The sequence below is a fragment of the Dasypus novemcinctus genome, chromosome 14 (genome assembly GCF_030445035.2).
Source record: "Dasypus novemcinctus isolate mDasNov1 chromosome 14, mDasNov1.1.hap2, whole genome shotgun sequence".
Lineage (NCBI taxonomy): Eukaryota > Metazoa > Chordata > Mammalia > Cingulata > Dasypodidae > Dasypus > Dasypus novemcinctus.
Genome location: NC_080686.1, coordinates 67,270,416 through 67,294,258, shown reverse-complemented (window position 1 = coordinate 67,294,258; position 23,843 = coordinate 67,270,416). Strand labels below are relative to the sequence as shown.

The window sequence follows — 23,843 nt, the reverse complement described above, 5'->3', positions numbered from 1 at the left end:
TTTCAAGGGTGGTAAGAATATTGCAAAAATCAAAGAAGAAATAAAAAAATCAAGAGTATTGCAAAAAATCAAAGTTAAGATTTCTTCTCTCGGCTGTGAAATGACCGTAACTCAGAGTAAGGTCATTTATCGGTAGTGCCCTCTCTCTAGTAACTAATAGAGGAACTGTACGTTTCCCTTTATAAACTCTGCCTTCTTAATAGAACATTTTGTTTTGGCAACTCAAGAAGCCATATTATGGGATAGAAATCTGTTCCAATTTCCCAAGTGTAGATATAGGAATTCCCTTTGGATTAGTCTATATGAACCATGGTTAAGGGAATGTATCTTAAATTTTGAAAAAAATATAAACTTTTTGAGCATATAAACTTTTCTTGCTGTCTCATAAAGGCTTTTAGAATGGTATTTTGAAAATTCAACAAGCCTAGTTACAGTTTAAGCAAGAATGATGATAATTTAGTTGAAGCAAATTCAAGACTGAAGATTTGGTGCAAAAATGAAAACTTGAGAAATGAGTCCATGATAATCTATGTCTTGTTTAAATGTGTATTTTCAGGCATACCTGGATTTGAGTCCCAGTGTCACTACTTACTATGTATGTGACTGCAAAGATATGCAAATCATAACTTAGTACAGCTTTAAAGTACTGCCTCATAAGATCATTGTAGGCCTAAAAGAGAAAATACATACCAAGCCCTTAAAACAGTGCCTGGCTTATAAGTCTTAGCTATGATTATGATCATTCACTTACACAACTTGATTTCCTAAATTCTTATTTAACTTTTCTAGAATTGAAAATTATTTCTTAATTATAGAAAACAAGTGAAATATAAATATACGAACAGGAACAGCAAAGAATCAGTATGAAAATTAAGTCATGTTTACATAGCTAGTTACATAGCTTACCTAACCCTATTGTTAGACCAGTATTGATTTATCAAAAACTATATTACAACAATAAGCTAGAAGAAACTGGGATAGTTTTAACAAATTATTTAGGAGGCCGCTTTCCAGATATATTATTAATCCCTTATTGCCCAGCCCCTAAGAAAACAGGGTGAAAAATCTATTTCTACGTGTTCTTAAAGAAGGTAGTCTCTTTTAAATCAGGGGTTCCTGCAAATTTCCTAAAAAGAGGTAATTAATTGCCATGGAATAAAAGCAAAACAAACCCTATCATATACAAGAGTTATGATGATTATAACTAACATATGCTGGACCCACGTCGTTCTAAAGAACACAATTTGCAACTAACATAAAAACAATTTAATGAGCAGTATTTCAACTGTCAGAAGGTTATTATTCTTACTTTGATTTACAAGCCACATTCTCAGTTTCAAGTTGCTAAATCTTCCAGGACAGTTTTTCCTGAAGAATACACAGTTTGCTGTTCAAAATTTATTTGATTTGAAAATAGCATTGTTCCAACACCAGAGCTATCTAATGGTCAGAATCATAGTGTTATGCTTTGTGAAGAAAGTATCAGGTGTCAACCCTGTCTTGAGTACTGTCAACCCTTGACCTGCACATTGGATAATTATAATCCCTTCCCCTCATCTGAATCTTGAGCTTTCACAGGCTGAGATTCCAGTTTCAGAGTTGTGCCGCTGCCTTTCTAGTTTTCGAGAATTTTCTCCTCGAAGCCAAAAGCTGTTACCCAAATTGCGGAAAACAAACATTAAGGGGTGACTTGCCTCCCACCCCTCTGCATCTCCATTCAATTTCCAAGCACTTGATAATTCAACTTCAGTAGCAGAGCCAAGTTAGCGCCAGTGGAGCTCTCCAAATAACCCAGAAACACAACTCTCCCGCTCAGCTGGCGCGCTTTAGGGTTCACTCCGCCCTGGTACAGTCCCGGAAGGCTGAAGGATTGAGACAAAGAGTTCTCCCTCCCTTTTCCAAACCTCCAGCCACCGACTTTCCCGGATACAAACAGGCAGAGAGACACCAGGTACGCGGGGGATGGGTGTCTCACCTTCCTCTTCCTCCAGGGAGTTCATGCAGGGAAAGTAGCCGGCCAGTGCCTCGAAGGACGCGGAAAGGCTGCTCCGGCTCTGGGAGCGCTGCATGGAGCGACCAGCAGTACCGGCGCCCCCAAAACCCTGCCGGCCCATCTTGGACGAGGACCCGCTTTTTCCGCGGTACAAGATACGAGGCGTCTTGGCGGCAGGGGCGCCGCGATCGCAGCGCTACGGGGTGGGCGGCCAGGGGGCCGGAACGGTGCTTCGGGACCCTAGAGAAGAGGTGGCGTTCCTGGCTGCTAGGGAGGGGGCAAGGGCAGGGGGCTAAGGCAGAGGCAGCCGGAGACGCGGCCGCTCGCGCAAAGTCCGAGGTCTTGCCCGGGAGGCAGCTGAGGCTCCAGGAGGCTGGAGCCGCCGGAGTCCCGCCGCCTCCCCACCCGGGAGCTGCTGATACCGCGGCCCGGCCAATCAGCAGCGAGGGGGAGGTGGCGGCCCGCGGTTTCGCAAGCAGCTCCTGAGCGACTGCTCAGGTTCTGGGCAACTGTGACCCGGAGTAGCTCCTGCCATTTCTTCTTCTCCCGCCTGGTTAAGGCCAGAGAATGGTGGCTGACTAGACGTTGTAAATTAGGAATCTCAAATGGGGAAAAAGCAGAAAAACGTTTGGCGGTCACTTTCCCTTTTGTCAATTTCTTTTACAATATGTTGTCCTTCTAAAGCACGGACAGGGAGAAAATACCGAAATTTTCTTCATATCATAACCCAATTTGATCATGTTCGACGAAAATCTAGAAGTAAAACTTTTTCCTTTCTTTTATTAAAAAAAAAAGTGAGGAAAACAGAGGGAGAAAAAGAAAAAACGAAGCAAAACAATAAACCAACACCATCAAAAGCCTGAAAAAAGCACTAACATTGAACAAGTACTATGATGTCTATCAACTTTGCTTCAATTCCAGGAATTTTTAATGCTATTGTCTCCATATTATATAACAACAAGCAGTTTAAGTCCAAACATCTAAATAAAAGGTAACATCTTCAACATAAATTTGGAAGCAATGCAGACACACTAGAAACAAGTCTATTAAGTGAAATAGTATGTGGCATTCTGCAAACTGCACATATCTATCATAGAACATAAAGCAACTTTTAATTCACTTAACTAGGATCCAGAAGACTGCCAAACTTATTGTAATATTAGACAACCCTCTCAACCTCTCAGTTTTTCTATTAATACAAACAAACAATGCAAGGGGGTGGGGTGGGGAGTAGGGTACAATGATTCAAGTTCAAACCGGGGTGCAGCAAGAACATGGCGTTTGTGTAATAATAAAACAATCTAAAATGGTTCTTTCATTCAATAACTATTTCCTGACTATTATGTATGTGAAAGTTCTTTGCTAGATGTACTGGGAGATTCAATCACTCATTCAATAAATATTGGGATCCTAGCATATGCCAGGTACCTTCGTGGGTGCTTAGGATACAACAGTGATCAGAACAGCTAAAAATCCCTGTTCTCATGACACTTCCTTACTAGTGGTATGAGAGAAACACAAAATCAGTAAATTATATAGTGTTAAAAGGGGGATAAATTCAAATGGCAAAAAATTAAGAGGTATGAGGGCAGGGAGAGGGAAGAAGAGATGTGATGTGGGGGCATTTTCGGGACTTGGAGTTGTCTTAATGATATCACAGGGACAGATGCTGGACATTATATATCTTGCCATAACCCACTGGATGTATGGGGGAAGAGCGTAAATTACAATGTAAACTATAATCCATGTGGTGCAGCAGTGCTCCAAAATGTATTCACCAAATGCAATGAATGTGCCATATGATGAAAGAGGTTGTTGATGTTGGAGGAGTGGGGGGGGTATAAGGGAACCTCTTATATTTTTCAATATAACATTTTTTGTTATCTATGTATTTTTTTTAAAAGACAATAAAAATACATTTATATATAAAAAAGAGGTATGGGGCAGCCTGCAATTTAAAATATGGTGTCAAGAAGGGCCTCACTGACAAGGTGAATATGAACAAAACTTTGAAGAAGCAGAGGAAGTTAGCCATTCAGATATCTGAGGAAGTGAGTTTGAGAGACAGAACTGCCAGTGCACAAGCCCTAAGGTGCAGGGTTCCTGGTATGTCCATGGAACAGCAAAGAGGCTAGAGTGAAGTGAGGGAATGGGAATGAAAGGAGGTCAGAAAGGTAAGGAAAGAGGAGGAGACAGATCATACAGGGCCTTCTTGGCATGTTAAGGACTTTGAACATTGAACATCGGAATCTAGAAGGTATGAAAAATACATACAAATATTTATCAAAATTAGGGATGTTTCACTACAAATAAGAGTATGATCACATAATCATAGACAACTTTAGGTTCTCAGGATGGTTCAGCTTTCTTGGTTCTGCTTTTCTGACCATCTTTTGTCCTTTTCTCATTAATATTCCTAAAACTCTTTCCCAATCCAATTTCCTTTTTCATTATTCACCTTCGCAAACTATCAATATTCCAATATTCCCTGATAAAACCAGGGAGCTTTAGGAGGACTTTTTCATATCACTTTTATTCAGAGAATATAAACTTTTTATTAAATGAGAATTTTCATTGTAAGAAAAAAGAGAACCACAGAACTTAGGAAACTGAAAGGACTTTATTTAAAATCATCTTTTTTTAAAAACTGTGGGTCACAAATTTTTGGTGAGTCACAAAAACAAGTTCTCAGGTGTTGATCACCATTTAAAAATAAAATGGAATATCCTATACAGTTAGTGCATCAAGTGCACTACTGTATCATGAATATATGCCTGTGTGTGTATGTGTTGGGTTGTGACATAAAATGTATTTCTCAGTATGGTTTGAAAAACATGAATATAATGTAATAAAACACACTTATTCTATATACGAGGAAATTTAGATTGATGACTAAAACATTTTATTTCCAAGAATACCTGCTTGTTATCTCTTGGGCAAAAGGAGTGACAATGGTAATTTAAAAATCTTTATTATTATTTGTCTTATTTTTTCATCAGGATATTAGCCAGAATGAAGCAAGGGATAATAAAGGAAACAGCTGTTACCATATGCGTCCATCAATACTCGGAGAAAAGTGAGAAGTTTATTTCAATTGCCTAAGTTAGAAAAAACTGATGGGACGTTCCTAACTTCAGATCAGAAAGAAAATATCAGGGAAAAGGAATGAATAGGGAAATCTTGAGAAATTATGTTGGATGGGGTTGAAAACTTCCATTTTGGCAGCCAGAGACATAATAATGAGGGTTAAAAGTCATTTTGGGAGGGTTGGTCTTGGATTTTTACTAGTGATTGTGGGGACAGAAGTACAAGAACTGAATCCGCGGTTCTGTCTAAGTGCCTGGTCCTGCCTTCTCTGTACAACGATCTGGTCTCATGTACCAAGAAGTTAGGCAGGGTGACATAGCTATGGATCTGTTTCTACTGAATCATCATTTTTCTCTTGCAGTTTCAGAAGCAGGTTTTCTTGGGAACTTTTTAAACTATTGTAGCAGTTTGATATTTATAAATTCCAAAAATGATATTATGTTTGTAAACCGTTCTGTTCCTCTGGACTGATACCCTTTCATTGTATTAAATTCAAAGGTTTTATATTTACTTGATTAAATCAAGATTAGGGCTTTGATTTGACCACATCAGTAGAGTGTGACTCAGGGTTGAGTCCCCGCCCCCTTGGTGCACTGACAGAAACTGACACTCACATGAGAAGATACACAGAAGATATGGAAGAGGAGAGAACCTGGTCATTTCTATTCTGCCATGAGACAGAAAGGGGAAGGCTCAAACAGCTGAAACCCTGGGAAGAGAGACAAGCCCTATGCCAGCCTACAGTGAGATTGGAAGACTCTGGACCCACGAACCTTAAGAGGAAGAAGGAAGGAGATAACCAGGCAAAGGTTGCCACCACATCTTGCTTCAACATGTGGTAACAGACTTTGGTGGGGAAGTAACCTTGAGTTGCATAAAGGAAATACCTTTATAAAAACAAACAGATTTGCATCAGCACTGCTTTGGCTGACTAATACAACTATTTTTTCTATAGTTAGGATCTTAGACAAACTGATAAATGATAGAAGAATCACATGGGTAAGGAGAACTAAAGAGGAAAAAGGAAGAAAACCACTTTATTTCAGGGAAGAAAGCAATAAGGAAAAAGAAGACTGTTGGCATATGGATTAGATAGTCAAACTACAATAGGGGCCGGGGACCTCTAGTCTTGAACACTAAATTATGGAATATACCCTATTTGTCTAGAACAGGGGTTCTTAACCTGGAGTCCACGGACCCCCAAGGCATCTGTCAGAAGATTTCAGGGGGCCCATGAGCTTGAATTGAAAATTTAAAAAATTATTCTTGTGGGGACGTGTTGGTGCAGGTGTGATATTTATTAAAAAATACACAGTCTACTGTGGACTTAGTAAGGGGTCCATGGTTTTCACTGGCCTGGCAAAGGGGTCTGTGGAACAAACAAGGATAAGAACCCTTGGTCTAGAGAACGTAGAATTCCACCTTTATTTGTCCTTTGCTCAATTGTTTTCTATGTATAAGGAATACTATCTGAATAATATATCTAGTTTTTATATTTTAAACACTCTGATATAAATTCTGCCATCCCCAAGGCATTAAAAATATGTATATTAGGGGAGCATGTGTAGCTCAGTTGGTTGAGTGCCTACTTCATATATATGAGGACCTGGGTTCAAAAATAACAACAACAACAAATATATATAATAAACTACTGATAGAAGATTGGAAGCATCATTTCTTCATACCACAATATACAATCAAATGACTTTGGATGTAGTTTCTAAATGATGGGCCACTATGTAGTTTTATTAAAGGAAACTAACTGTAATTCCAGAATCATTATAATCCAGTATCCCAATTTATTTATAGCTTCCTTATTCACCCAAATATAATTAGAGAAAAAATGAGTCACCAACATATGAAATAAATTGCCTTCTGAATTGGTAAAATAGGCCCTTGAAAAAAATCCCATTATTTAATACAAAAATCATCTTTTTGAAGAAAAGATAAACAGGTATAACTTGCTTATACTCTCATGGTGTTCAAGTTGATGGGTACCTGAATATTTTATAGACAGATAATGCTTTAGAGTTTATGAAACACTATCATACCAATTATTTTATTCAATTCTAATATCAGTCCTGAGATAGTGTCATCATCTCTTCCTTATGGATGAAGACTCAATGGTAGTAAATGATTTGCTTAATTAGAAAGTGCCACAGGAGGACTCAAACTCAAACTTTCAGATTTCAGGTTTAGTGTCCTGTATACTACATCACAGGAGTCTCATGTAACACACACTTCCAGAAAACATAGATGATAGATATAATATGAACTGTAAACTATTTGTCCCCAAATAAGTAAAATAGATGTTGAAAATAAATCTTAAAAACCATGATGTTCATTCTAATTATATAATAATGTCAAATCTGCATAGGCCCCTCATAATATATATGATTATCACATAGCCATATATGTCTTTCAGGCTGATTAATTCCAATAGGGTTAGAAATTTTATGTTACATGTCATTCATGTATTGCTTTTTATAATTTTTCAAAAACTCATCATGGCTTAAAGTATATTAGTTTATTCTGAAATAGAGGCTTGGTCAATTAAGTAAATACATGACAAGGCTAATATATGAAGTAGTTACACAGTTTCTAAAGCACAGATGAAGCCAATTAGGAATGTAGTTGCACCTTTGGCAGCCTGGCCCTTTCCTATGCCAGAAATGATATAGGTGATGATGGTGGGAATGTAAATTTTACTAACAAAGGGAAGAGAAGGGAAGTAATGCCCTTCTGGGAAGTAATGAAAAAAACAAGTAATTAAGCCCAGAGGTAGATATGCTAAAAAGAAATTTTGAAAGGTACTCTTATTGCTGCTTCTATAACTATTTAGTGTTTCCTGTCAAGCCAGAAATGGCTAGTTACTGGAATAGACAGGAATTAATCAGGATACGTTATAGAGTCATTTTGTAGACTAACCTCTTTCCTCTTGATATACAATTGCTCTTGGTAATAAAGAGATTATTTCTACTGCAGTCTTCATAATTGGTGAATTTTGCCACATTTAACCAATCTGTCGTTACAGCAAATCATTCTACGTTAAATAGAAATATTTGTGGATATATTAGATAATTAGATACCTAATATATCAAATGGCTTTTTACAATTTAAAGCTGACTCTTAAAATACTAAAATAATTTTTAGTTGAAACAAAATATCTTTTCATTTAAGTCATGAGAGGTAAAATCAGTGAAGGCAATGTTTTTACACTGATTTCAAATTGCTAAAGGTATTTTAATAGTCTAGGGCAATTATCTTTGACCTGAATGTGGAATACAGAACATACAATCCTTTCTCCCATCCACAGATTTATGTCAATGTGGTACAAATTTTAAGGTTTTGTGATTTCAATTTTCAAAAGCAGTTTTGGTTTTTACCCGGCATATTTATAAACTGAATATCGAATGTTACATTTTAGCAGCTGGCCACCCTAAATGTTCAGAAAGGTTGATAAAGCCAAAAGATATTTATGGTATAAGAAGCCAAAAAAAAGATTAAATGAACAGAATTTTCATTATTTCTGGAGTGAGACCAGACATGAAATTTGCCTTTCTCTCATAACAGAAAATGACCTTGGAAGTAATTTATTGTTTAAGCTAAAAACTGGTGATAAGATTTGACCAAGGAACAAAGGAAAAAAAAAAAACCCTAAAGATCAAAGTCATGAGTCATAAAAGCAGATTAGCTAGACAATACAGAGGAAGAACATGTATTTGGGCTCTAATATTACTACTGACTCTTCATATACAATAATAATGATAATAATACCTAATTAACATTGTTATTTATATACATTACCTCAATTAATCTTCATAAATACTCTATAGAGTAGTTACTACCATTATTCCCATTTTGCAGTCAAGGAAATTGAAGCATATTCATTCATCAAGTATTTGTTGAGTGCTTACCACATGCTAGGCACTATGCTATGCACTGGGAATACAGTAGTGAACAAAATGGACAAAAATCCCTACCTTTATGGTGCTTAAATGCTAGTGGAAAAACAGCTAATACCTATATCCTGCTTACTATATGTCAGGCATTTTTCTAAACAACCCTAAGAAGGAAGTATTATTATGCTCATTTTAAATATGAGGAAACTGAGGCAATTAGGGTAAGTCTATTGCCCAAGGTCACACAGGTTATTAAGAAATGGAACCAGGATTCACCCAGAAACTCTGATGCAAAGTGTATGTGGAAGCTGGGTGGACCCCAGAAGATCATGTCATTAGAGCTAAACCATTCCTATGCTAGTAAATCTATTGTACCTGGACCTCTTGATTGAATTACTTGAGTTAAATGCCTTTGATTAGATTCAATTGTTTGGTCAAGCAAGCTCTGGCTTGATTGCTAGTGTGAGGCTATTTTGTGGATTTAAATCATTAATACAAGGGTTGCAACTGTGACTGATTACATCTACAATCAACTAAGGAAATTGCCTTCAAGGAGAGAGTCTCATTCAATAGCTGAAGGTCTTAAAGGGAGAACTGATGATTTCAGCAGTTACAACAGAAAGAAGAATTTCTATTCTATTTCAGTCTGCCAGTTTCTCCTGGGGAATTCATTGAAAACCTTCATTGGAGTTCCCAGCTTGCAGCTGCCCTCTGGAATTTAGATTTGCCCATCCTCACAATTGTGTGAGCCAATTCCTGTAATAAATCTCATAATATTTATGATATATATCTCTTCTATCTCCAGTCAATTCTTTTTCCCTAGAGAATGCTGAATAATACAGATGGCCTTCACACTACTTTCTCTCATTTCCTCATTCATTCATTCATTAGGTATGTACTGAGCATCAAATGCCAGACTCTTTTGTAGGATCTGTGGGCAAATATACATAAAACATGGGTTTAGCCTTTAAGGAGCCCTGAGTCTGGTGATGACAGACAAGAAAAGCAAATAACTGCAATATAATGAAACAAGTAGTATATGAGTGTTAAGTTCTACACTTTGTTGACATAAATAGGAAGTGACCAATTCCACTTAGATGGGTCAAAGAAGGCTTCACAGAAGAAGGGATACCTGGTCTGCTCTGAAAGGATGAGTTACATAGGCAGAAAACTGGATGAAGGAAATTGAAAATATAATTTCAATAAATTGACTATAAAAACTATTATATACTCCTATTTTGGATCCCTGGAAATGGGTAAGGGATTAGGCTTTCCATGAGGGAAAACATTTTTTCTGACTATTATACTGATGTGGGCTATGGGTGGGAGGCTCTTTGTCTCTTCAGAGATAACCTAAGCTGTCTGACTTGTGGGTGTGAGACTGTAAGAGGCTGCAGTCCAGTCCTTCGTGACCATGGCAATGACTCTAGTCCCAGGAAACAGTTTAACAATGCAAGGTCTATAAACTTTAAGTATTCAGGGGAAATGCAAAACAAATATGTTAAAAGCTTACCCTAAGATGTGGAAGATATATAAGCTAATTCAAGCCTATTGAGAACTGAAACAAAGGGACCATTTAACCTTTCCTCTCTGTATAAAAGAAACTCGAAAGTCTTGTTCAGGGTTCGGGATTGAAACAGAAAACTCCCGAGTCCAGCCGGCTGTGAATAAACCATTTTTCCATCTCAAAATCATTCCTAAGTCCTGGCCTCTCTATACGCAAATAATTGAACCTCTCTCAAATTCTACAGCAATACTTCCCTTGGAGTTCTAGATGAACATCATCTATCAATTTCTCATATTAAAATGAGATAAATAGTCACGAGATTTTGTGGTTGTAATTGTTCTGCACAAATAGACAGCAAAGTCTAAAAATCTTAATACATTTCAGGTACCAAGGTCAATGATTTTATGCAATATTTGTAAAAAGTGTGTGCTGTTCATTTTGCCTCATTCATTCATTCATTCATTCATTCAGTATTCACTTACTTCCTACTCACACCATAGCATGATTAGAATAATACTAGGAATACATGGAAAATATAAGGATTACCTTATCACAAGAGTAGTTCTTACTTGATCCTATTTCTTCCTTTTCTTTACTGGCTAAGCTTCAAGTGTGTACTTAAATGTACATGACAGTAAAGACTTCCTCTGATTACCATTTTGTTTGGCTAAGTTATATGTTGGTTGGATATAATTGGTTATATATTATTTATAGTGCTCGACACCATTCTGTCATAAAAAATAAGTAAATGAAAATTTTCACAAATGTTTTGACTTACTGTCTGGTTGGACTTTTAAAATTGCAAGGACTTTAATTAGTTTTCATTATATACAGAGGCATAAGATATGTAACAGAGCCATTCTAAAATTGTTAAAGACCAAAGGCAGTAGAGAATAATGAGAAATCTGTCAAAGCAATAAAAATTGTATGCTTTTAAAAAGTATATTGCATACGTTGCAATACAAAAGATGAAAAACATTCATTTTATACAGATCCAGGTCAAACATCACCTCAACTGGGCATAAGTGAATTACTGCCCGAAGGTAGTTCTATTCTAGTTCAGTACATTTGGTGAACAGTTGAGATTGTATGCAAAATGGCCAACTTAAGTATAAAACTAAGCAACTCCTCATCAGCTGATTCCTCCTTAAGACACTTTGTTTTAAGTAACAGTTTGTCTTCTTGATATGAAACTTAATAGGAAATAATAATATAGATTAAATATGTTTCCCTCCTAAAATCCAATTCAAATGGTTCTATCATATCTGCTTCATTTATACTCCCATGAAAAGGTGAGAAACTCAGATCTGGCAAGACAAAGGACTATTCTCCAGGGAAAATAATTTCAGTATGCAGTAAATTTGTGAGGTTAAACAGAAACACTGTATTTGATTGAAGTCATTATAAAGAGAGGACTTTCTCAACCTCCTAACAGAGCAAGCAGTGTTTCACATCCCAACCTCCTTTCCCATAATCAACAAATTGTGAAAAGAGATTTGGGGGAGGAGTCACAAGTCTCAATCTACGATTTACTGCTTAAAAAATAACGAAACTAGCAAGTACAAAAGCTATGTCACTTGTTGCAAGTGTTTCACGTATTTGTTCATTTATTCATTCATCCATTCATCTCCTCTTCCATCTATTTAACACAGGGGTTCTTAACAAGGGGTCCATGAGCTTGACTTGAAATTAAAAAAAAATTTTTGTGGTGACGTGTTGGTGTGGATGTGATACATTTATTAAATAATACACAGTATAGTGTGGACTTAGTAAGGGGTCCATGGTTTTCACCTGACTGGCAAAGGGATCTGTGGAACAAAAAAGCTTAAGAAACCCTGGTTTAACAAATATTAATTGAGCACTACTTTTCCCAGGCCTTGGAATGAAATGAAGAACAAATGACACTTGGTCCTTTCCTTCATAAAACTGACAATGTCATGAATAGACAGATGGCAACACAAAATCATGTAAAAATCAACTCATAAATTATCATAAGTGACATGAAGGAAAATTGCAGAGTGTAGTGAAAGTGAAAGACTTAATTTAGATTGGGTGTTTGGGAAGTCACAGAAGATAAAAGACTTTTCTGAGAAAGTTTCTCTACCCTGACACTTAACGGGTAAATAGGAGTTTTCAGGTACAGAAAGAACTGAGATAAAGGTTTTCCATGTAGAAGGAATAGCTTATATGAAGGTTAGCAGTATCATCCCCCATACTCAAAGGCGGAATAATTCCAGTTCCTTCAACCATTTCTCAAATACCTCCAAACAGTTATCTAAGAGTCTGGGCAGCATAAAGAACTTATCATTCCCCTTGTTTCAAATGCCATAGTTTAAATTATGTAAACAAGCCTCCAATAGCCTTTTCTGGTAGCTATATCATATTGTTGAAATTTATAAAATATTCAGTCAGTACAGTACAATTTTTAAAATGGTTGAGATAGGTCTGCCTTTCCTAAATCTAAATTAGAATTTCATAGTTACAATTTTTCATTTAGTTCATTTAGTTCTTGTTTTTAAGATCCCATATATTAGAATCTAAGAATTACAGGTACGTAAGAAACTTTAGTATTATACATTGGACCTTTCACTATATGTTTCAATCTCCTTCCCCCATTTAAATAATTCCACCCAATTGTTCCAGTATCTGCATCACTCCTACACTAAGTTCCCTACTTTTTAAAGTAGCCATCTGTGGACATCTCCATTGATTCAAAGTTCTCACTTATGTCCATTTATTCATTTTTCATTTAGTAAAAAATTGACTGTGTGCCTACTATATAAAAGATGTTTTACATTTTCTGGATCTTGGTCCTGTTTCCGCTTGGGTGGGGGGCAACATTAAATAAGTCAGTCTAACCTCTGGTGGACATGAGAGCATTCCAAATTGTAGCATTTGGCATTGGTTTATGAATTCTAAAAATAGATATTGGATTATGTTTGTAAACTGGTCTATTCCTCTGGGTGTGCTCCACTTTGTATAAAATTCAGAAGTTTCACTCTTACTTGATTAAATTATGATCAAGGCTTTGATTTGGCCATGTCAGTAGGACGTGAGTTTCCACTGAGCAGACTCAGAGAGAAAACAACATGGCAGAGGAGAGAGTTGGAGTTTTGATGCTGGAGCCCCAGGAAGTAAACACACTGGAGGAGAACACAGAGGCATACAGACAGCTCCATAGATATGGCAGAGGCCCTGGGAAGAGAGAAAGCCTGATAGTCTACAGCTGACCTTGTGGAGACAGCAGAGTAGCTAAGTCTGGAGAGAAACAAGCCCCGGGGAGAGAGACAAGACTTATATCAGTCTACAGCTGAGACCAGAAGAAGCCAGGGCCACAATCCTGAAGAGGGAGGCTGAAACCTCGCAGAGACTCACAGCCATCTTCCTCCAACACGTGACAACAGATTCTGGTGAGGGAAGTAATTTACTATTTATGGCCTTGTGATTATATGCTTCTACCCCAAATAAATACCCTTTATAAAAACCAACCAATTTCTGGCATTTTGCATCAGCACCCCTTTGGCTGACTAATACACAAATCTTGGAGGAGATATTTTAAGTTTTCTACTTTTCAGACTAACCATCCTTCCCCCCCCAGTCGTTCCCCACAATGCCTGGGTTTTCCTTGCTCTCCTGCTTACTCTTTGTTGCATATAGTTCAGCTCAGAGATTCTCAGTGGAAAAATGTCCATTTAGGTGGCATATCTGCTTCATCTGCTTTGTTGTTTGTTTCTAAATTACATTCACTGCACCCCTGCTTCCTCCACATAGGAATGCAATAAATGCACACTGATGCTAATTGACCAACAAAAAAATTAGCTCCAAATATTTAATCAATATAGCCATTACTTTTCTAATTAGACCATGTACTTTATAGATAAGTTAGGACGTGGACATGGCTCAACTGAGTGTCTGTCTACCATATGGAGGGTCCAGGGTTCGATCACAGGGCCTCCTGACCCTAGTGGTGAGCTGTCCCATGTGCAGTGCTGCCGCGCACAAGGAGTGCTGTGGCATGCGGGGCGACCCCGCATAGGTGTGCCCCACACACAAGGAGTATGCCCTGCAAGGAGAGCCGCCCCATGTGAAAAAAAGTGCAGCCTGCCTACGAGTGGCGCCACACACACACAGAGCTGACTCAGCAAGATGACACAACAAAAAAGAGACACAGTTTCCAAGTGCCGCCAGATAATGCAAGGGGATGCAGAATAACACACAAGTGAATGGATACAGAGAGCAGACAATGGGGGGGGGGGGGGAAGGGGAAAGAAATATATAAAATAAATCTTTCAAAAAAAATTAGAGTATTAACCAATGAATTAACCAACACTAAGATAACTTTACCCCTTCAAAAACTTTTACTTTTAAAATTCCTTAAGTATTCTAAAAACAGATTTTATTTCCCTTCAAACACTCATAGTTTTTTGTTTATGTTTAGGAAAAAACTTTTCTAATTTCAGAAAATTAATTTTGGACTTTTCTGTTTTGACCTGTACTTAAGAAAGTTGATCAGTAAGTAAACTAGCTGAAAGCAAGAAAATAAACGAAAATAAACTAGCTAAAAGTGTTTTTTTGAAACACTGTTGAATAATCAAGATACATTATCATACACAATTAAATGCTTGAATTGCATCAGTGTAATATTAAGTTAAAATTTCCCCCCATTTTACTGACAACCTAAGAATTTAAGCATTTCCTGAACAGTAAAATAATATTACGAAGAGAGCATGTTAACTCTTTCAGTTTACTTAATATTATTCTATTCACTCAATATAGCATTAAATCACTGCAGTGGTTCAGAGGGCCTTTAAAACCGAATTTACTAATTGGTCATACTGGGGAAATAGGATATGTGATTCCCTAGGGTAAGGAAATTGTGATTTCATTACAATTAAGGATGAACACTTTTGTGTGTGGGTAGGTGTGTATGGGATGGAGAAATTCTTATGTGATTTCACTTGGGATTGGCTGGCACAGGTTGTGGTTTGTCATACAATGACTCTAGGTTGCTCCTGTCATCTCTTATTTTGATATTAGGGAAAAATACAGAATTCAAACTATTTTTTTGGGTGCAGCTAAATGAATTTAAAAGATGTTTATTAAAGCTTATACTAAGTTTAAAAATAACTAGTTTATATTTCCTTATTCTAAAAAATTAAAAGTATAATAGCAAGTATATCATGGTATCATGATATCAATTTTTAAGGTACAGGAGAAAGAAGGAAGGTTAATTTCCTAAACCAGACTGCATATATAATATGTATCTCTAAAATTTGACATTACTGCTCAAAGAGATTTTCCCAAAGTATACTTATTTATACTCCAGTCACCATTTATCAGCATTTGGGTATCAAAACACTGTGGTATAGAATTTATTTCTGAGTCCCTTTATTTTCTGCTATGCATTTTCATTTTTTTGTGGAATCTGGCATTATGCTCATTGACTTAAATCTGGAAAAAAGTCTTTGCTTCATGATTCATTGTTATAAACTATGAACTTAATTTTAAATATTACTGAATTTCACACTGAGAGCAGCATTTTATCACTGGGTGAGGCAAAAATAAAAAATTTATTTATAGTTTAGTAAATCTCATATTGTATCTGATTAAATGTTGGCAGGTATTTTTTCAAGTTCAGTATTATTAAAATGTGTATTTGTTATGCATTTTATCACAATTCAAGGTAAATGCAATGATAAAACTTATATAAACCATTTTTTGTATTTTCTCTAATTTCATCAATTGAAAATGTTTAGTTTTTTATTCTCTGTTCTTACACCCTAAAATTCCAGGTTACAGGTTAAGATTAGTTGACAAATGGTTAATTTTCTGGCTTCTATAGTCACTTAAAAGGTGTTTGTCATAGTACCTAAGCATTCTGAAGTAAGTAAAATTTTCAAACCATGGGGTGAAGTGTACCTTGTCAATCTTCTGAGATGTTTGCTCTAGTCCCTGCAAAGCTAGATCTCCACTCACTTTCTTACTTGTTGAGCTCCACCTCTACCCATAGTACTGTCCCAACTTTACTCTCAAGCTCACAAAAGGATAATCACTCTGATTACTCAACTACCTGGGACTTAGACATGTTTCTTTTCCTCAGACCTCTCTGAGGTTGAACATTTGATATAAATGACAGGAAGGAAATGGTCCCCTGTAACTGAAGCTCCTCTTTGCTACCACACATCACTTCACTAATTTTAATACACATCTTTGTGGGGAAGAAAGAGCATATGTTTTTACATAGTACAGTCCATTTTAAAAAATGTAAAACAGTGTTAGAAACTAAATAACCCTATGAGGATCTCTTATGAACATTTATGTCATACTGTTATGATCACAACAATAACACAAATTCTCCACCTTTTAGCTAACTTTAAAAAATAATATTCTCTGTGTAAATACACAACTTTAAAATGATCCAAATGAAATAAATATTGACAGTGGGTCAAACATTGTTTAACATTTAACAAGAATCCCTATGAAAACTTTTCTGGCTCTTATACTAGGCATTTCCTATGGTTTAGTTTTAACAAGTTTTATATATGATGTCTGCATAATGGAAAATAATTTTTGCTTTATACAGTGCATCTCTCTCAAGCATACATTCATCTCTAAAACATATCTTGGAAGCATGTGCTAGTCCCCATTTCATATGTGTGGAAGTAAAAGGAAGATAAAAGTACCCATCCATCAATGGTAAGATCTGGATGAAGACGCTTATAGATAGATAAACTGGGTTTAAACACTTACATTTCCATATAATGAAAATTTTTTTACAAATCTATGTGAAGTTCCAGTGAATATATTTCCTTGAAAAATCAATCTATTAAAAGTTTAATAAAAACAACTTATTGCTAGTTTTATATACCATCCATTATTAAAAAATATTAAACAAGTATTTATTGAATGCCCCATGTGCAGAAATAGCAGATAGTATTATTTAGGAATTAACTGACCATTGGTTAAATATGTTATTTTCAATCATTTATTATTTGAAATGATTATTATAGAAAAGCTAAGAAAATAGACCAAGTAATGCTCTGTAATTAAAAATAAAGGCATAATAATGGAATAACATGTATTTGGAACATGCACTCGTTTTAACTATAGTGTCAACTTTTAAGATTATGGGACATTAATTTTGCAACTTGTAGGACTGTCACACTCTAACACAATTTTGGAAAAGAACAGTATTCAACAGTAAAAGGGAAATAAAGGGAAAATCTGGAAATAAATTACTTTGTGTTGAGAGAGGGAGAGAGAGAGAGAGAAAGCAATGAGACAGGAGGCAGAGATTAAGTCATTCTGCCAAAAATCGAGGAATGCCATGGATTGCCAACCACCCACCAGAAGTCAGGAGCAAGGTGTGGAATGGATTCCCCCCTCGAAGAGGATACAAATCCCTGCTGACACTTTGATTTTGGATTTCTAGCGTGTAGAATAATAAATTTCTGTGGCTTAAGTCAATAGTCTGTGATAATTTGTCACAGCTGCCCTGATAATTAAAGATACCTTCATTATCACAAAAAAACATTAAGTTACAGAAGCACAAAATAATTCAGAAAAGAACAAACCAATAAAAATGTAATAAATTGAAAATAAAGCAGCTTTTTAGAGGGCCCAAAATGACCGCCATGTTGCCATATCCAGTGAAACTTCCAGGTCCTCGTTTTACTGGCTCTTTGAGCAGTGTTCTATAGGGTTGATGACTCCTTCAGTCTGACAGTATTATCTTTTCTTGAATTCCATATGGTCACAATCTTCTGGTTTTCTTCCTTTCTCTCTGGTATCTCATCACTGTCCTTTGCTGACTTTACCTATTTTATCATCTTTACTGCAACCTCTGAGCTCAATCCTGGGTCTCCTTCCCTCATTATACACCCTCCCAAGACAATATAATTCTATTTCCATTTTTAAAAATGATATACATTCACTCATTTGAGTTTCAGAGCTGGATAACTGCTTACTTGACATTAACACGAAATTATCTTACAGTCCTCACAAACTATACTCCTGATTTCTATTTCCCACAGAAATTTGCTTGCCTTTTTATCTCTTAAAAAATGAATTATTAAATAAATACATCTCTTGATAAATGACACTATTTGCCAAGTAGTCGCTAAAACTAAACATCTGGGTATCCTCTGTTATTCCTCACTTTCCCTCATTGTGTCCCTCCTCTCATCTAATCAACATCAAATTCTGTTGATTCTACCTCTAAAACAGATCTCATATCCATCCATTTCTCTAAATATCAGTCCAAGCCACTTTCAAATTGCCCCCAAGACAATTCTCAGTCACCATATAGGAAATATTGGGTCTTGTCACTATCCCCTAAAAACCCTTCAATATCTTTCACTGCAATTAGAATATAGCCCCATAGCACAACCTCAGAGGGTGAACATATCTTTCTATCTTTATCACAAGCCACTCTCCCTTGATCACCAGTTGAAACCACACTGTTCCTTGCTAAAACAGGTGAAATTATTTTCTGCTTCAGAGTCTTTTGTCATGATGCCTTTCTTTCACTCCTTAGGTCTCCTGACCATCCATCAAACTAAAGGAAAAGACCCTTTTAATTCTCTCTCTTTTGATATCCTGCTTTTTTTTCATAAATGGAGTCAAAAGGAATATTTATAAATGTATTTACTTACATTTTCTTCTTTTCCCTGTCCCCACTAGATATAACTTCTATGAGAACAAAGACTATCTCTGTTCCATTCACTACAGCACACTCACTCTACTCAGTGCCTAACATATAGGAGACACATAATCTTCCAAAGTTGATGGAGTAAAAATAAAATCAATTTTTTTTTGCTGTGAGTTTCTAGTTTTGTTCTAGCTAAGATAAAGTTCCTCATTTTAAATAGCATAATGTCAAACATCCAGAGGAAGGATTTCTTAAGTTTTAAAGCCTACAAAAAAGTTTTATTTCAACAGACATGTAATTTTGAAGACAGTCAATTTACTTCAGATTCAAAGAATGTCCATAAAAGAGCTACATTTTGTCTACTCATAATTGAATTGAGCTCCCTACAAGTTACTGGAAATATTAGAGCATATGCCCTAGATTGTACCATATGGCACTATGAAAGGTCAATTTCAGTGAAAAGGGTAGAACTTCAAGTAGAAAAGGAAATGGGACAAGAATACAAGCGGACACAGAAAAACACACAACGAATGCACACAGAGAGTAGACAACAGGGGGGAAGAGGAAAGAAATAAATAAAATAAATCTTAAAGAAAAAAAAAAAGAAATGGGAAGCAGCCTGCTATTGTGCAAAGGTCAGATTGAAAAGTCCTGTAAAGTTATATTTCCATACGATAACCCAGATATTCATCGGAAAATACAAGTATTCTAATTTTATGTAGATGTAGGGTTATCCCAGAAGGATTCCAGTGATAGTAAAGAAAAAAATTGGTATGGGTTTGCAGAGATGTGGAGGGAATAAATCTTTTGCATGAATGCATTTTTCAATTAAAAAATCCCCCCTTTAATATTTCTTGAGAATACACACTCAAAGTATACAGTCTTCATTCTAGAACAAAGGCCCAGTAAATTCCAAGGCACAGAAGAGGTAATAAATATCATTTACCATGCAATGCAATGCAGTATTTCTACCTGAAAACTCTTCCTGAACACTTTCAGTGATGAAGAATTCTGATACAAACCATGCCTTCCATCTGACATCAGAACTCAATTTTGCCAAGTTCGCTTCTACTTTAAATCAAGGGTCGCCTTTCTTCCAATTTTCAATGACACATTCATCATTTCTGTCTAAGGCCTCATTAGAAGTATCTGATACAGTCCCCTTAGCCTCGGCCTAGACCTCATGTTATTTCAGGCAAATCTGGTCACCTAGAAAGACCCTCTGCCTTCAGCACCTGTTAAAAGTACTCATTCCTAGTAAGAAAGATAATATTCTTTCTAAAGGAAAACAAAAGGAAACAAACATTTGTTAATCATTTCCTATGAGCTCCTTCTTAGGTACTTCATATTCAATATCTCAATACTTCATGCAATCATTCATAAAATTCTCTAGAATTCCCTTCCTCATTCAAGAAAATAAGGAATTATTTCTTCCTTATTCATTTTAGGTGATGCCTGGGACAACTAAGGATTTCACAGAAAGAAGTAATAAATGCTATTTGACAGAGGTGAGAATTAGGAAAAAAGTAAAATTATCCGCTTCCATTTGGCTTAAAGTTACAAAAAAAATGCTCAGCTATATATTAAAGTATCAGACCAATGCAAAACCTTAATACAATGTGGTCAATTGCAATATTCAAATATTAAACTTTTCAAGCACATGAAAGTCATCTTCTGAAAGATGAACTGGGCTTTTTAAAAAAATAGCTATCTTAGTGTAACTTTATAAATTCTGTTCAAGTGTCTGACACTGATCTTGACACTAGTTAGAAAGTCTGACATAAGATGACATCCTAACAGTGAAAGATTGAAGAGAACGTTCCAAAACCCATCTTCAGAATTCATCATCAGAGGATTGATCATCACCTTCATACCTTACTTCTCGGAATTTTCCTGTAGACTCCCCTTCAGGATTATAGCTCTGTGGGTTTTTTTGTTTTGTTTTTTAAGATTTATTTATTTATTTATTTCTCTCCCTCCCCCACCCCGGTTGTCTGTTCTCTGAGTCTATTTGCTGCGTCTTCTTTGTCCACTTTCTGTTGTTGTCAGTGGCATGGGAATCTGTTTCTTTTTGTTGTGTCATCTTGTTGTGTCAGCTCTCCGTGTTTCCGAGTGGGCAGCACCATTCCTGGGCAGGTTGCACTTTCTTTCGCGCTGGGCAGTTGTCCTTATGGAGGCACACTCCTTGAGTGTGGGGCTCCCCTATGCGGGGGACACCCTTGCATGGCAGGGCACTCCTTGTGCGCATCAGCACTGCACATGGGCCAGCTGCACATGGGTCAAGGAGGCCTGGGGTTTGAACCGCGGACCTCCCATGTGGTAGACGGATGCCCTAACCACTGGGCCAAGTCCGCTGCCAGCTGTGTGTTTTAATATTCAGTCTTTCAGCTAATTTTTGTGCTGTGAGTTTAACTTGTCTCTCCTCATAAATCTGCTTCTTCTGCTTCTGAAGTGCCAAAGATTCTTCTATGGAGAGCAGCTTATATGTGTAGGCCTGTGGTTAAGTGGTAGAAGCCAAGCTACTGTGATGTCATCAAGATATTTCTTATCCCTGTGTCACATTTCTTCTGAGGAAATAAGAGACCCTCTTCTCTGACAATGACTAGATGAAGCATTTTGTGGCAAAGGTAATGCATTTTAAAAACAATTTATATGGTAGGGGCACCGGATTTTAGACTCCCATTTCTAGCACTTCTTCTGAGTCCCACTATAGAGTCCTGTCAAGTTAGCAATACTTGTGTTTTCTTCAGAATGGTGTTCACCTTCATTTGCAGTTATGATCTTTTGTAAACCATCAATAAACTGGCTGTCAGAGCTGCCAGAAATATCTTCTGCTTGATCTGAAACACAGGGTTGAGGAAGAAGTTCGCTTGCTTTGGATCAGAAAGTTGCAAGGGCTCTGCCTCTGGAAGCTGAACACATAAGGTTCACTGTGTACTTTCCTTTTTGTGAGTAAGATTTGCAATTTCCTGTTTTTCCTGAGGTTGTTTCAGTTGACTGGATATTATCTACAGAGGAACAGCCAGGAACTATTGGTGAAATATAAAGTATCTGATCAAAATACCAGGTCTTATCTGTGCCCATATTAACTTCTGCCTTAGTTTACAGTCTAATCTCAGAGGATGAAACAGTTCCCTTTTTCCTCTAAACTTTTCACTTTCTATAATGGTCATTTTCAGTTTGGCAACACAGTCTAAGATCTTTTTATCTTTGTTGGGCAATTTGCAAATAAATTTTTCCTTGCACAAAAGTCTCCCAGCACTTCAACACTCCCCACAACTCTGCTGAGCTCCGCTGCCCCAAGTTCTGATCATTGGGGCTCAAAGCTGCTGGGTAGCAAGGACATTCTTGCGGGGCTGAGGATGGCCAGGCTGAAGGCACTCAGCTTCCTCCGCAGCCCCCTCTGCTAGGACTGGATCCACAGCCAGAGGCAACTCCAGGGCAAGAGCAGGAGACACCTTCTCAGAAGAACCTGTAAGTAAAATCTTTTGATGAGGCTACTTCGGTTAAGGTGTGACCCACCTCATTCAGGAGTCCTTTATACATGGAATGAATTTCCTGAAGAGAGGGAGGGAGGAAAGAAAGAGGGAGTGCTAGCGAGAGCAGGAGAGCAGGCGCACCACAGAAGCAAGAAGCTGAAAGCAAGGAAATCTGGAAGAAAGGGAGAGACCAATAGCTGCTATGTGCCTTGCCCTGTGGCAGGGAAGCCAAAGATCACCAGCAGCTGGTGAAAAGAAAGCACACCCTGATGATGCCTTGATGATGACATTTTCCTGGACCTAACTGTAAGGGAATAAATTCTCATTGCTTAAGCTGAACCATTTCATGGTATTGCTTTAAGCAGCCTGGGAAACTAAAAAAGGCACTTACTAACTTAAGTACCTCAGATACATCAGTGTACAATACAAAGATCCTTGTGCTCTCAAAGCTTTCATTCTAGTTGAGGGCATTAGACAATAAATAGCAAACATAATAATCAGTAAATTCTGCAGTAAGTTAAAAGGTGGTAAGCACTATTGGAAAGAAACAGTAGAGCACAGTAAGTGAATAGAGTAAGGGGATCAGGAGTGGTGGGAAGTGACTGTCAGGGTGAGTTTCATAAAGAAATTGGTATCTGAACAGTCTCGAAGATAGTTCTCTTGTCCTTAGAATTTATGGCCTTAGGATCACAACAATACTTTAGCTTGCCGAAATCAGCTTTCATTAAATAAATGATATATGTCCAAGTCTAGCAAGCATTCATTTAATTTTCTTTTCCTTTCTTCTCTTGCTTTCCCTTCTTTTATTGTATTACCATCTTCTTCCTACAAATATTTTTAGTATGTACAATGTGTGAGGCACTATAATAGGTCCTCAAGATCAAAGACCTACAAGAGAGACTATTTCAAATATAGCTCACAGTCTAGTGGATGGAGAATCATGAAGCAGGTATCTCTTTGTGTTAAGTAATAAAACAAAGGTGTGCATACAAATGGAAGAAACTATCTGGCATAATGTGACTCTTTTAATTCTAAGAAAACATGGCCTCCTTCTATCAAAGATCCTAATATTTTCTTTTCTGCATCAATAGTTCTTTGTTGTTTAAACATGTAGAAGGGTAGTCTTAAAAACCCTGAAAAAGACTTCTGCAAATGACCAGATATTTGAAGCCTTCCAACTATTCTGTCTGGTTTCTACAACAATTATAAGACTTGTTATTAATAA

General features: G+C 36.8%; 1 protein-coding gene and 1 pseudogene across 50 annotated transcripts in view; both read right to left on the bottom strand.

The window, feature by feature from the left end:
* RIMS2 (regulating synaptic membrane exocytosis 2) overlaps window positions 1-23,843 on the bottom strand; it is a 734,990-nt gene that overhangs the window by 23,484 nt on the left and 687,663 nt on the right. The window lies entirely within an intron of this gene.
* Window positions 20,974-22,019, bottom strand: LOC139436464 (DNA-directed RNA polymerase II subunit GRINL1A pseudogene; annotated as a pseudogene).